We start from the raw sequence: 15,792 nt of genomic DNA, 5'->3' as shown, positions 1-15,792 counted from the left end.
AATGATAGCAAAGCTAAAGCCAATTTGGTTAAAGTTAAATAACTGTAAAGCTAAAGCCAATTACTTTAAGATTAAATGATAGCAAAGCTAAAGCCAATTTGGTTAAAGTTAAATAACTGTAAAGCTAAAGCCAATTTGATTAAGGTTAAATGATTACAAAGCTAAAGCCAATTTGATTAAGGTTAAATAATTGCAAAGCTAAAACCGATTAGTTTTAGATTAAATGATTGCAAAGCTAAAGCCAATTTGGTTAAAGTTAAATAAATGTAAAACTACAAGCAATTACTATAAGGTTAACAGATTGCAAAGCAAAAAACCAATTTACTTGTGGTTACGTGACTACTAAGCAAAACCTAATGTGGGTAAAGTGAATTGATTCCTAACGTAAACCTAATTAAATTAAAGTGACTGAATGCAAAGCTAAAGCCAATGTGGGTGAAGTGAATTGATTCCTAAGCTAATACTAATTAGGTTAAGTCAGTGTAAAGCTAAAATAGGACTGTAAATCCTACTGTGTGCAGCTGATGTAGTATCGTAATGGCTCATCGGGCCTCGAAAAACTTTATTAAACGCCAACATAGCAGCAATGGAGTGCTGCGTCACGAGGAAGCATCCGACAACCGGGGAACAGAAGGGCCCTAAGGAAGAAAATGGCAAAGTTAGATCGTGGGCTGAAGCCAATGGAACAAACTATTAGCAATACATTAAGATGTAACTTTAGTGCCACATTGCAAAGTAGATTCAGAGTTAATCTCTACATTTAAAACAAATATCTGTACAGTGACAATAACAATTAACACCACGTATCAGGCTAACAAATTAGGGTTGGGGTGAATGTATAAAGGTCACGTTTATTACCCTTATATTCACAATTAGCAAAACAAAAAGCAAAGACAAAAGAAAAGGCAAAAGCCTGACAGAAGAAAACATCAAAGGCAAACATGAGACAAAGGCGTGCACAAAACCCAAGGGGAAGCTGACGCACAGATCAGACCTGAGACGAGGCTGCAGGCAACACCGAGAGACCAAACAGAACAAAGCAAGGAAGGGTAACGTAGAGGGCAAAGCCCAAAAAAGGCTGAATAGAACTCCAAAAAGGAGCTAAAAGGATGAGAGAACGAGGCAGCAAATGCCAAAATGAAGGACAAGACCCTACAGAATGATGCAGGCAACTCCAAAATGGAGGCCTGCACCAAAGAGAACAATGCAAAAAATGCCAAAATGCAGAACAAGGCCCTACAAAATGATGCGGCGAACGCTGAAAAGGAGGGCGAAGCCCAAGAGAACGACTTAATGAATGCCAAAAGGCATGGCAAGGCCCTACAGAATGATGCAAGGAACGCCATAATGGAGGGCGAGGCCCAAAAGAATGATGAAGAGAACGCTAAAATGGAGGGCGAGGCAAAGAGCACGACGCGGAAACGCCAAAATGCAGGGCAAAGCCCGACAGAATGATGCCGCGAACGCTGAAATAGAACGCGAGAAAACAATGCAAACGATGCCAAAATGAAAGGCAAGGCACAAGAGAATGATGTGGGCAATGGCAAAATGGAGAGCGAGGACAACACTGCAAGAAACAGCTGGGAAACAGCACAGATCAAACACAAAAACAACACAGCACGACAAAAACAGACAGACCGTAAAACACCCCGAAGTGCAGAAATAAGCTCTGAAACTCTACCTTAAGTCGCAATATGGAACAGATAAAAAACAGGCAGTGTGTGCTGCCCTTACCTGCTGCGCTGATAGTTACCGGTCTGCAAAGCTGGTTCTGCGGTGTTCCGGACGATGCGGGTTTCTGTTCCTCGCTGTTCTCATTGGGAGCCGCGCATCTCTCGGGGCTCTAATTAGGGAAACAATGAACGCCATTAGGGAAACAATTAATGCTATTTATATGTTTAAATTTGCACTAAGTTTAACAATTTCATTCCACGCTATGATTACAATGAAAGTAACATTCACATACAACACAAGGCATCAATTTTTATGGCTACATTTAGCTTAACAGACATCTTTAATATTGCGTTAACAATTATATTTACAGAAACGCTACAGGTTACTATAATTACCACTAGAGCCCCCATTAAAATAGGGAAACGGATAAAAATTAACTTGAATGCCATAAGCCAGGAAATCCCAGAGAGACAAAGGCAAATTCAAGCAAGAAGCAGACAAAAAAACCCCAAAAAAGCAAAACAGAGCAAGCAGCCAACAGTAAGGCAAAAACAAGAGAAAAGGCAAGAGAAAGCCAAAGCAAAAGCAAGGGGCAAAGAGACTGTGGTAGGTCATAGAAAAAACAAAGTCCAAAGGAAAGGCAGCGTAGGAGGCCAAGACAAGAACAAAGGGAACGCTAAAACAGAGGGCAAAGCCCTAATGAATGCTGCAGAAAACTGCAAAACAAAGGGCGAGGCCCAAAAGGGCGCTGCAGGGAACATCGAGATGGATGGCAAAGTCCAAAAGAACGCTGCAGGGAACATCAAGATACATGGCAACGCCCAAGAAAATGCTGCAAGGAACATAAAGATGGATGGCAAAGTCCAAAAGAATGCTGCAGGGAACATCAAGATGGAGGGCAAGGCCCAAGACAATGCTGCAATGAACGCTGACATGGAAGGTGAGGTCCAAGAGAACAGCGCAGGGAACATCAAGATGGATGGTAAGGCCCAAAAGGGTGCTGCGAGGAACATTAACGTGGGGGGCAAGGCCCAAAAGGGCACTGAAGGGAACATTGAAACGCAAGGCATGGCCCAAGAGAACATTGCAAAGATCATCAAGATGGAGGGCAAGGCAGCAGAGGAAATTACTTGGAACTCCAATATGGAATGAAAGGCTGGAGGAAATGCTGCGGTGAGCACCAAAATGAACAATAAAGCCCATAGAATGCTGAACAGAACAGCAAAAGTGAGAGCAAAGAAAACACTGCATCAAAACCCAAAACAACAGCAAAGAGCAAAGGCAAGAAAAAAGGCAAAAGGAGAAAAGCACGCAGCCCATAAGACACCCAAAACTGCAAAAATAAGCTCTGGAACTCTACCTTAAGTCACAATATGGAACAGATAAAACACAGTCAGTGTGTGCTGCTCTTACCTGCTGGACTGAGAGTTACCGCTCAGCAAAGCTGGTACTGCGGTGTCCCGGGCAATGCAGGTTTCTGTTCCTCGCTCTTCTCATCGGGAGCCGCGCATCTCTCGGGGCTCTGCTGGCACCTGTTGGACACGACACGGCAATGAAGGCGCTGCCCACATCTGCAGGTACCACACTGTGAACATTACACTAACTGTGATGGAAGGGAGCAGTAGAATTAATGCTATTAGGGATAGAAGTAATGCTATTTCTAAGGTTAAAAGTGCAGTTACTTTACAAGTGGTATTTTGCACTAGGATTAGAATTAAGGTTACTTAAACAAAAACAAAGGGTTCTACTTACACATACTCTGCAGACAAATGCAATTATCACTAGAGCTCCCACTAAGGTGCAGCTTCAGGTCAACATTAACATGAACGCCGCCTCCCAACAAATCCCAGAGAGCCAAAGGCAAATGGAAGCAGAACGCCCACAGAAAGCCCCCAAAAAAGAAAAGCAAAGCAAGCAGCCAACAGTAACACAAGGGCAAAAACAAGAGAACAGCAAAGGGAAAGCACAAGGGAAAGTCAGGGCAAAGAGAGAGTGGTATGAAACACTAAGAACAGAGGCCAAAGGGAAGGCAGCGCAGGAGGCCAAATGGAAACACCAAAAGAACACTGCAGGAACACTAAACAGGGGGGCACGGTGCAAGAGAACATTGCAGGGAACATCAAGATGGAATGCAAGGCCCAAAAGGGCACAGCAGGGAACATCTAGATAGGAGGCAAAGCCCAAAAGGGCACAGCAAGGAACAGTAAAACAGGTCAAGGCCCAAAAGGGCACTGCAAGAAGCATAAATGTGGGGACAAGGCCCAAAAGGGCACTGCAAAGAACACTAAAACAAAGCACAAGGCCCAAAAGGGCACTGCAAAGAACACTAAAACAGAGCACAAGGCCCAAAAGGGCACTGCAAGAAGCATAAATGTGGGGACAAGGCCCAAAAGGGCACTGCAAGAAGCATAAATGTGGGGACAAGGCCCAAAAGGGCACTGCAAGAAGCATAAATGTGGGGACAAGGCCCAAAAGGGCACTGCAAAGAACACTAAAACAAAGCACAAGGCCCAAAAGGGCACTGCAAAGAACACTAAAACAGAGCACAAGGCCCAAAAGGGCACTGCAAGAACCACTGAGATGGAGAGCATGGCCTCCAAGGCTGCAGTGAACAAAAGAATGGGATATAAGGCACTAAAGAAAGCTGCAAGGGACTCTGATATGGGAGGAAAGACCCAAGAGAATACAGGAGAGAACACCAAAACAGAAAACAAACCTAACAGAATGCTGAAAAGAACAGCAAAACTGAAAACAAAGAGAACACTGCAGGAAATACATGAGCAGTGACAGAGTGCAAAGGCAAACAGAATGCAGAAGGACGAGAGCAGACAGCCCGTAGGGCACCCCAAAAGTGCAGAAAGGAGCTCTGGAACTCTACCTTAAGTCACAATATAGAACAGATAAAACACAGTCAGTGTGTGCTGCTCTTACCTGCTGGGCTGAGAGTTACCCCTCAGCAAAGCTGGTTCTGCGGGGTTCCAGGCAATGCGGATTTCTGTTCCTCGCTGTTCTCATCGGGAGCTGCACATCTCTCGGGGCTCTGCTGGCACCTGTTGGACACAATACTGCAATGAAGGCACTGCCCAGATCTGCAGGTACCCACACTTGTTCATAATGCTTCTTACCTGCAGCAATAGGGCTGGGAACACACAAGTAGAAGGCTGAGGTACTCAACCACATTTTTACCTCTGTGTTCTCTGATCGCTGCTCATTATACACAGCCCTCGCCTTTGCTTTGGGAGGGAGGGATGGAGGAAGCGACGCCAGCCCTGCTGGTTCCCTCCTTGTCCCGCGCTGTGAGTGACATCCACCTTTAGATGTCCTAAGGACCTGAAAACCAGGACTCTGTGGATCCTGATGAGACGCATCACAGAGTGAGGAGGTAATTCAGTGCTGCAGTCACCGAGCTGCTCTCAGTGCTGTGTGAGAAGTGGTGGCAGTCAGGTGCGGTCCTGGTGAGCAGAAACACGGCCAACATCGCACTCCTGTTTAGGAAGCGTAGAAGGGATGATGATGGGAACTGCTGACCCGCCAGTCTCACTGCTGTGCTGGGAACGACCACTGAGCAGATCCTCCTAGAAGAGAGCCAGGGCACGTGGAAGCTGGATGTGATGTGGGAGAACCGGCGTGGCTTCACCGAGGGCAAATCCTGCTTGACCGACCTGGTGGCCTTCTGTGACGGTGTCGGTGCAGGGATGGAAGGGGAAGAAAGAGCTGCTGATATCATCCAGCTGGAACTCAGCAAGGCCTCTGACGTGGGAGCCCACAGCATCCTCGGCTCCAAATGAGGAAGACACCAACTGGATGGGTGGACTTAGGATGCATGACCAACTCGCTGTACAACCAAGTCCAGACAACGGCGGCCAAAGGCTCCACATCCAGATGGAGATGATGAAGATGGTGATGATGGAGATGATGACAATGATGACAACTGAAGCGACGAGCGGTGTGCCACAGCAATCACAGCTGTAGGAGATACTCTGCAATACATAATCATAGAATCATATGATGGCCTGCGCTGAGAAGGATCATTAACTATCATCTCCTTCCAACCCCCCTGCTATGACTAAAATAACCAAGCACCACAGCAGGCTACACGCAACCTAAACAGCTCCAAGGATGGGACAGACCAACTTGTGCCCCCTGTTCCACCCTGCTTCCTTCACCCCCAAAGCCCTGAAATAAAGAAAGGATGGGAAATGGCTCACCCAGCTCTCCAAAGGAAGTGGATTCCAGACACAAATGCTGCTCCTTCTTCCCATCCTTAAACGCAGCCAAGAACCACAAAAAGTGGAAATCTAAAACCCAGTAATAAAGAAGGAATTTCTTACCGCACTGCAAAGCTCAACACTCACTGTACAGCCCAAAGGAAAGGCTCTCCAAGCAGAGACAAGGCCCATACGGCATCCAGCAAGAAAGAGCAAACACTCATTGGAATGCTCTCTTGGAGGCACCGCAAGGAGCTGATGCTGCCCCCTGCCCTGCACAGCCCTTAAATGTGGCTCAAGGAGGGGGGTGGAGCCAGGCTGGGCCCAATCAGCTTCCAGCCCCTGAACTGCTCCCACCTGTGCTCACTGGCTGCCCACGCCCCCCAGCAGGTAAACAATCAGGCTGTTACGTAACAGCTGCAATCAATACTAAAGACATATACTATAGTATAGACAATACTATAGACAATACTAGACAATACTATAGACAATACTAAAGTCATAACCAGCCAACAATCACATCTACCTGTAAAGAAAGGGGGGTGCATCAGTAGATGAGAAATGACGGCACGTGGATTCCGTCAGGGGGGTGACATGCGGGTGATGCAGGGGGTGATGCGGGGGGCGATGCCGGGGGGGACGTTGGGGTGCTGCAATAGAAATGCTGAGTCATGCAGGAAGCCATGATTGGGGGCAGACATGGCAGCAGAGCACAGCTGCAGGCAATGCACCTGATTGGCTGCAGGGTGGACCCTGGCTCCGCCCCCTCTCAATCCTCATATAAGGGCTGCCAGTGGAAGGGAGAATGTTTTTGTCGCAGCTCCTTCTGCCGGAAGCTCTGCCCACATTGAGGAGCTCCTCTTCTCTGTTCTGCCTTCGTAGCTGCTGTGTGTGACCATTACCTGCCGTGCTGTGCTCCTGGACTGCGCTTCTCTGCCAGTGCTGCTGCATTGCCTGTTCTATTACTGCACTACAGCAGGTAAGGCCTTGCTCTGAGACTGCACTGATGGTGTGGGGTGAGAATGTGGGGCAGAGACAATGTGAGAGTTGATGGGAGTGAGTGACACTGTGGGGCAATGAGGGAGAGTGAGACGGTGGAGTGATGTTGACTTAGTGTTGGAAGGCCAGCAAGGACTGAAGGGGGAACTTTGCTGGACTGACCCGGAGGACTGATGTTCCTGAAGTGACCCGTAAGGCTGATAGGGCCGCCATAGGGCCGTAATGCTGTGCTGATGCTGTAGATAAATAGCAGGCATGGGAAGTTGGAGCTGTCACTGGGACAAGACACTGAGCTGATGTTTGGCACTGAAGCTGTGTGTAGATCTGGAGGCATCGTTGGTGTTACACAGCAAGGAGCCGTGCTGGATTGACGCTGTAAGGGACGCTGTGTGGCAATGCTGAGAGCTCATGGAGGGGGAATCGGGTACAGAGTTAGTAGAGAATTAGAACAAGGGAATGATTACGGTCAGAGGCAGAGAATGATGACAATGAGAGGCAGCAAAATAGAAGAGAAACGAGGCAGAGAATTGCTAGAATGAGTGAGGGAGAAGAACTGTACCTGGTGGCAAGGAATGGTTGGACAAGGAGAGGAAAGAACGGTAACACAACGAGAAGCAACCAGGGATGCCAGAATAAGAGGCAGACAGTCATTACAACAAGAGGCAGCTAATTAGTACACAATGAGAGGCAGAGAGCTACGACATTTGTGGGCAGAGCGCTGATAGAAAATGCTGGGCAGTGAGGGGTGCCCAGGGATGGACAGACAGAATGGTTGGACACTGAGTGGAATGAATGGGGAGAGAATGAGACAGAACGACTGGACAATGAGTGGCACTGAATGGGGAGAGAATGAGACACGGAAAATGGTTGGACAGTGAGGGGCAGGGAATGGGTACAGACTGAAACACAAAGAACGATTGGACAAGGAGCAGCAGGTAACTGTGACAGAGTGACACGCAGAAAATGATTGGACAGTGAATGGCAATGAATGCGGAAAGAATGTTCATAAACCCCATAGGATCCCCTAAGACCCCATAGGGCCCCATTAAACCCCATAGAGAGCCCAGAGAAGCCCCAAATGATATCATAAGACCCCATATGCCCACATTAGACCCCATAGATACCCCACATAGGCCCATAAGACTCCATAAGCCTCATTGAACCTTATAGAGACCATATAGGACATTGACAGCAGCAATCTGAATCTCCCTTTGCTTTGCAGCCCTATTAACAGCAATGAGAGCAACAACCTGGTGGACACAACGCAGATCTGCAATGGAGGAGCAACAGCAGCAATAAAGAACTGAATGGAACCACGGGGGAACAGAAACGAACTTGGGGGGCAGAATATGATGGCTGGACATGGGGGCAGAATGTGATAGCGGCACTTACGGGGCACAACATATAGGCTGGACTTGGGGGGCGCGATGCTTAGGCTGTACTTGGGGGCTCGATGCATAGGCTGTACTTGGGGGGCACAATGCATAGGCTGTACTTGGGGGGCAGAAGAGAATGGCAGCACTTAGGGGTCTCAACGCATAGGCTGTACTTGGGGGGCAAAAGAGGATGGTGGCACTTGGGGGGTGCAACGCTTAGGCTGTACTTGGAGGGAAGAAGAGGATGGCAGCAATTAGGGGTCTCGACGCATAGGCTGTACTTGGGGGGAAGAAGAGGATGGCAGCAATTACAAGTCTCAACGCATAGGCTGTACTTGGGGGGAAGAAGAGATGGTTGTACTTGGGGGGGCGCGACGCGTAGGCTGTACTTGGGGGTTTGATGCATAGGCTGTACTTGGGGGGTTTGATGCATAGGCTGTACTTGGGGGGTGTGATGCATAGGCTGTACATGGGGGGTGCAATGCATAGGCTGTACTTGGGGGGCAGAAGAGAATGGCTGCACTTAGGGGTCTCAATGCATAGGCTGTACTTGGGGGGTGCGATGCATAGGCTGTACTTGGGGGGTGCGATACATAGGCTGTACTTGGGGGGCTCGATGCATAGGCTGTACTTGGGGGGCAGAAGAGGATGGCAGCAATTACAGGGCGCGATCCTTAGGCTGTACTTGGGGGGCGCAATGCATAGGCTGTACTTGGGGGGCAGAAGAGACTGGCAGCACTTAGGGGTCTAAACACATAGGCTGTACTTGGGGGGCAAAAGAAGATGGTGGCACTTGGGGGGCGCGATGCTTAGGCTGTATTTGGGGGGAAGAAGAGGATGGCAGCAATTAGGGGTCTCAACGCATAGGCTGTACTTGGGGGACAGAAGAGGATGGCAGCACTTATGGGGTTTGAACGCATAGGCTGTACTTGGGGGGAAGAAGAGGATGGCAGCAACTATGGGGCACAACGTATAGGCTGTAGTTGGGGGACAGAAGAGGATGGCAGCAATTAGGGGTTTCAACACTTAGGCTGTACTTGGGGGGAAGAAGAGGATGGCAGCAATTAGGGGGCGCAACGTATAGGCTGTACTTGGGGGGCTCGATGCATAGGCTGTACTAGGGGGGCGCAATGCATAGGCTGTACTTGGGGGGCTCGATGCATAGGCTGTACTTGGGGGGCAGAAGAGGATGGCAGCACTTAGGGGTCTCAACGCATAGGCTGTACTTGGGGGTAGAAGAGGATGGCTGGACTTGGGCAGCAGAAGAGGAAGGCGGCAGTTAGGGGGTGCAATCCTTAGGCTGTACTTGGGGGGCACAATGCATAGGCTGTAGTTGGGGGCAGAAGGCAATGGCTGCCATTGGGGGCAGCAAGAAGGGCACTGCACTCAGCATTCAGCACTGCAGTGCAGCAATGAGCTCTGGCTCATGAGCTCAAGTCCCACTAAGGAACAGATCCAACACAGTCAGTGTGTGCTGCTCTTACCTGCAGGGCAGGCAATTCCCGCTCAGCAAAGTTGAGTTCCGAGGCATTCCAGGCAATGCAGGTTTCTGTTCCTCGCTGTTCTCATCGGGAGCCGCGCATCTCTCGGGGCTCTGCTGGCACCTGTTGGACACGACACGGCAATGAAGGCGCTGCCCACATCTGCAGGTACCACACTGTGAACAATGCTGTTACCTGCAGCAATAGGGCTGGGAACACAAGCAGGCACTGAGTGAGTAACATGGATGGAGGCTGATTGATTAGCAATGGAGTCTGATTAGCAATGGAGTCTTATTTATTAGCCATGGAGTCTTATTTATTGGCAATGGAGTCTTATTTAATGGCAATAGATTCTTATTTATTGGCAATGGAGTCTTATTTATTGGCAATGGTGTCTTAATTATTAGGAATGGAGTCTTTTTAGCAATGGATTGTTATTTATTGGCAATGGAGTCTTCGATATTAGCAATGGTATTTTTTTAATTAGCAATGGAGTCTTATTTATTGGTCATAGGGTCTTAATTATTGGGAATGGTGTCTTAATTATTCACAATGGAGTCATTTTCACTGGCAATATAGTATTATTATTGGCAATGGAGTCTTAATTGTTGGCAATGGAGTCTTATTAATTAGCAATGGATTCTTATTTATTGGCCTTGGAGTTCTATTTATTGGCAATGGAGACTTATTAATTGGCAGTGGAGCCTTACTTATTCACCATGGAATCTCATTATTACCAATGGAGATTTATTGATTAGGAATTGAATCTTATTTATTGTCAATGGAGTCTTATTTATTAGCAATGGAGTCTTATTTATTAGCAATATAGTCTTCCTTTGCAATGGAGTCTTATTTATTGGCAGTGGAGTCTTATTTATTGGCAATGGAGTCATAGTAATTACCTAAGGAGTCTAATTAGCAGTGGATTCTTATTTATTGGAAATAGACTCTTACTTATTAGCAATGGAGTTTAATTTATTGGCAATGGATACTAATTAGCAATGGAGTCTTATTTATTGGGAATGGACTCTTATTTATTGGCAATGGAGTCTTATTATTAACACTGGAGCTTTACTAGCTCTAAAGCGAAATTAGTATTTGACGGAGCATTATTAATTAGCAATTGGCCATTATTATTATGATGGAGGTGATGATGATGGAGATAGATGATCCTACCGCACACAATGGGGTCCTGCAGGCAATAAGATGATCCTGCAGCCAATCGGTGACTGGTGTTTCATTGTGCACACAGATGCTGAGCTGACACACATGGATGCGGAGCGGCAACAATCTGGACTCAGTGGAGGAATCCAACGTGCAGCATGTGAGGATGGAAAGCAGGGAGGATTAATAAAGGCATCAGCACTGCAATAGGAACAACAGGATGGATATGGGGTATAAGGGATATATATATATACACACACACATATACACACATCAAACCCCATTAATACCCCATAACTCCCCATTACACCCCTTACGGACCCCATCAATTCCCATAGTCTCTATGTACCCCCCATACGGATCCCCAATAAACCCCATAGGACCCCCTTAGACCCCAGAGGTCCTCATTAAAGCCCATAGATGCCCCATATGACCCCGTTAGACCCCATAGGTCCTCATTAAGCACCATAGAGACCTAATATACGCCCCATAGGATCCCCTAAGACCCTATAGGGCCCCATTAAACCCCATAGAGAGCCCATAGAAGCCCCAAATGATATCATAAGACCCCATACGCCCACATTAGACCCCATAGATACCCCACATAGGCCCCATAGGATTCCATAAGACTCCGTAAGCCCCATTAAACCTTATAGGTATCATATAGGACATTCACAGCAGCAATCTGAATCTCCCTTTGCTTTGCAGCCCTATTAACAGCAATGGGAGCAACAACCTGGGGGACACAACGCAGAACTGCAATGGAGGAGCAACAGCAGCAATAAAGAACTGAATGGAACCACGGGGGAACAGAAACGAACTTGGGGGGCAGAATATGATGGATGGACCTGGGGGCAGAATGTGATGGCGGCACTTATGGGGCACAACATATAGGCTGGACTTGGGGGGCGCGATGCTTAGGCTGTACTTGGGGGGCGCAATGCATAGGCTGTACTTGGGGGGCAGAAGAGAATGGCAGCACTTAGGGGTCTCAATGCATATGCTGTACTTGGGGGGCAGAAGAGGATGGCAGCACTTAGGGGTCTCAACGCTTAGGCTGTACTTGGAGGGAAGAAGAGGATGGCAGCAATTAGGGGTCTCAACGCATAGGCTGTACTTGGGGGGCAGAATAGGATGGCAGCAATTAGGGGGCGCGATGCTTAGGCTGTACTTGGGGGGTGTGATGCATAGGCTGTAATTGCAGGGCGCGATGCTTAGGCTGTACTTGGGGGGCGCAATGCATAGGCTGTACTTGGGGGGCACGATGCATAGGCTGTACTTGGGGGGCAGAAGAGAATGGCAGCACTTAGGGGTCTCAACGCATAGGCTGTAATTGGGGGGCAAAAGAGGATGGTGGCACTTGGGGGGCGCGACGCTTAGGCTGTACTTGGGGGGAAGAACAGGATGGCAGCAATTAGGGGTCTCAACGCTTAGGCTGTACTTGGGGGGAAGAAGAGGATGGCAGCAATTAGGGGGCGCGACGTATAGGCTGTAATTGGGGGGCTCGATGCATAGGCTGTAATTGCGGGGCGCGATGCATAGGCTGTAATTGGGGGGCGCGATGCATAGGCTGTACTTGGGGGGCAGAAGAGGATGGCGGCTTTTAGAGGTGCGAAGCTTAGGCTGTACTTGGGGGGCAGAAGAGGATGGCGGCTTTTAGAGGTGCGACGCTTAGGCTGTACTTGGGGGGCAGAAGAGGATGGCGGCTTTTAGAGGTGCGACGCTTAGGCTGTACTTGGGGGGCAGAAGAGGATGGCTGCACTTAGGGGTCTCAGCGCTTAGGCTGTACTTGGGGGGCAGAAGAGGATGGTGGCACTTGGGGGCGCAATGCATAGGCTGTACATGGGGGGCAGAAAAAGATGGCAGCATTTGGCGGTGCGACGCATAGGCTGTACTTGGGGGGCAGAAGAGGATGGCAGCACTTAGGGGTCTCAACGCTTAGGCTGTACTTGGGGGGAAGAAGAGGATGGCAGCAATTAGGGGGCGCGATGCATAGGCTGTACTTGGGGGGCTCGATGCATAGGCTGTACTTGGGGGGCGCAATGCATAGGCTGTAATTGGGGGGAAGAAGAGGATGGCAGTAATTAGGGGGCGCGATGCATAGGCTGTACTTGGGGGGGCTCGATGCATAGGCTGTACTTGGGGGGCAGAAGAGGATGGCAGCAATTACGGGGCGCGATGCTTAGGCTGTACTTGGGGGGCAGAAGAGAATGGCAGCACTTAGGGGTCTCAACGCATAGGCTGTACTTGGGGGGCAGAAGAGGATGGTGGCACTTGGGGGGCGCAACGCTTAGGCTGTACTTGGGGGGAAGAACAGGATGGCAGCAATTAGGGGTCTCAGCGCTTAGGCTGTACTTTGGGGGAAGAAGAGGATGGCAGCAATTAGGGGGCGCGACATATAGGCTGTACTTGGGGGGCTCGATGCATAGGCTGTAATTGCGGGGCGCGATGCATAGGCTGTAATTGGGGGGCGCGATGCATAGGCTGTACTTGGGGGTAGAAGAGGATGGCTGGACTTGGGCAGCAGAAGAGGAAGGCGGCAGTTAGGGGGTGCAATCCTTAGGCTGTACTTGGGGGGCACAATGCATAGGCTGTAGTTGGGGGGCAGAAGGCAATGGCTGCCATTGGGGGCAGCAAGAAGGGCACTGCACTCAGCATTCAGCACTGCAGTGCAGCAATGAGCTCTGGCACATGAGCTCAAGTCCCACTAAGGAACAGATCCAACACAGTCAGTGTGTGCTGCTCTTACCTGCAGGGCAGGAAATCCCGCTCAGCAAAGTTGAGTTCCGAGGCGTTCCAGGCAATGCAGGTTTCTGTTCCTCGCTGTTCTCATCGGGATCCACGCATCTCTCGGGGCTCTGCTGGCACCTGTTGGACACGACACGGCAATGAAGGCGCTGCCCACATCTGCAGGTACCACACTGTGAACAATGCTGTTACCTGCAGGAATAGGGCTGGGAACACAAGCAGGCACTGAGTGAGTAACATGGATGGAGGCTGATTGATTGGCAATGGAGTCTGCATTATTAGCAATGGAATCTAATTAGCAATGGAGTCTTATTTATTGGCAATGGAGTCTTATTTATTAGCCATGGAGTCTTATTTATTGGCAAAGGAGTCTTATTTAATGGCAATAGATTCTTATTTATTGGCAATGGAATCTTATTTATTAACAATGGACTCTTATTTACTGGTAATTGAGTCTCATTTATAGGCAATGGATACTTCTTTATTAGCAATGGAATCTTATTTATTAGCAAACGAGTCTTATTTATTAGGAATGGAATCTTATTTATTTGCAATGCAGACTTACATATTAGCAATGAACTCTTATTTATCAGCAACGGAGTCTTAATTATAAGCAATGCAGTCTTATTTATTGGCAGTGGAGTCTAATAAGGAATGGAGTCTTAATTGTTGTCAAACGAGTCTAAATTGTTGGCAATGGAGTCTTATTAATTAGCAATGGAGTCTTATTTATTGGCCTTGGAGTTCTATTTATTGGCAATGGAGTTCACTTTCTTGGCAATAGAGATTCATTAATTGACAGTGGATCCTTACTTATTCACCATGGAATCTCATTATTACCAATGGAGACTTATTTATTAGGAAGTGAATCTTAATTATTGTCAATGCAGTCTTAGTTATTAGCAATGGAGTCTTATTTATTAGAATTAGAGTCTTATTTATTAGCAATATAGTCTTCCTTTGCAATGGAGTCTTATTTATTGGCAGTGGAGTCTTATTTATTGGCAATGGAGTCATAGTAATTACCTAAGGAGTCTAATTAGGAGTGGATTCTTATTTATTGGAAATAGACTCTTACTTATTAGCAATGGAGTTTAAGTTATTGGCAATGGATACTAATTAGCAATGGAGTCTTAATTATTGGCAATGGTGTCTTATTTATTGGCAATGGAGTCTTATTTATTGTCAATGCAGTCTTAGTTACTGGCAGTAGAGTCTTACTTATTGGCAGTGGAGTCTTATTTATTAGAAATGGAGTCTTATGTATTATCAATGGGGTCCGATTAATTGGCAATGGAGTCTAAATTATTGGCAATGGTGTCTTAATTATTAGGAATGGAGTGTTATTTATTAGCAATGGAGTTTTATTAATTGGCAATGTAGTATTATTATTGGCAATGGAGTCTTATTTATTGACAGTAGAGTCTAATTAGCAATGGAGTCTTTATTATGGCAGTGGAGTTTCATTTATTGGCAATGGAGTCTTATTTATTGGCAATGGGGTCTTAATTATTAGCAATGAGGTCTTATTTATTCGCAACGGAGTCTAATTAGCAATGGAGCCTTATTATTAGCAATGTAGACTTTTATATTGGCTATGGAGTCTTATTTATTGGCTATGGAGTCTTATTTATTGGCAATGGAGTCTTATTTATTGGCAATGGAGTCTTAATTATTGGCTATGGAGTCTTAATTATTGGCAATAGGGTCTTAATTTATTAGCAAACGAGTCTTATTTATTAGGAATGGAATCTTATTTATTTGCAATGCAGACTTACATATTAGCAAAGAACTCTTATTTATCAGAAATGGAGTCTTAATTATAAGCAATGCAGTCTTATTTATTGGCAGCGGAGTCTAATAAGGAATGGAGTCTTAATTGTTGTCAAACGAGTCTAAATTGTTGGCAATGGAGTCTTATTAATTAGCAATGGAGTCTTATTTATTGGCCTTGGAGTTCTATTTATTGGCAATGGAGTTCAATTTCTTGGCAATGGAGACTCATTAATTGGCAGTGGAGCCTTACTTATTCACAATGGAATCTCATTATTACCAATGGAGATTTATTGATTAGGAATTGAATCTTATTTATTGTCAATGGAGTCTTATTTATTAGCAATGGAGTCTTATTTATTAGCAATA

General features: G+C 47.1%; 1 long non-coding RNA gene across 1 annotated transcript; it reads right to left on the bottom strand.

Annotated features, from left to right (window-relative positions):
- Nucleotides 1-135: 135 nt before the first annotated feature.
- LOC140264719 (uncharacterized) lies at nt 136-4,727 on the bottom strand. The gene is made up of 4 exons (XR_011906087.1): nt 4,606-4,727; nt 3,088-3,206; nt 1,735-1,843; nt 136-638 (listed from the first exon to the last, which is right to left on the bottom strand). It is a non-coding gene; the product is annotated as an uncharacterized lncRNA (long non-coding RNA).
- Nucleotides 4,728-15,792: the final 11,065 nt, after the last annotated feature.

The sequence above is a fragment of the Excalfactoria chinensis genome, assembly GCF_039878825.1.
Source record: "Excalfactoria chinensis isolate bCotChi1 chromosome 14 unlocalized genomic scaffold, bCotChi1.hap2 SUPER_14_unloc_1, whole genome shotgun sequence".
NCBI lineage: Eukaryota > Metazoa > Chordata > Aves > Galliformes > Phasianidae > Excalfactoria > Excalfactoria chinensis.
Note: the sequence above shows the minus strand (reverse complement) of the source record. Positions and strands in the feature narration are given on the sequence as shown.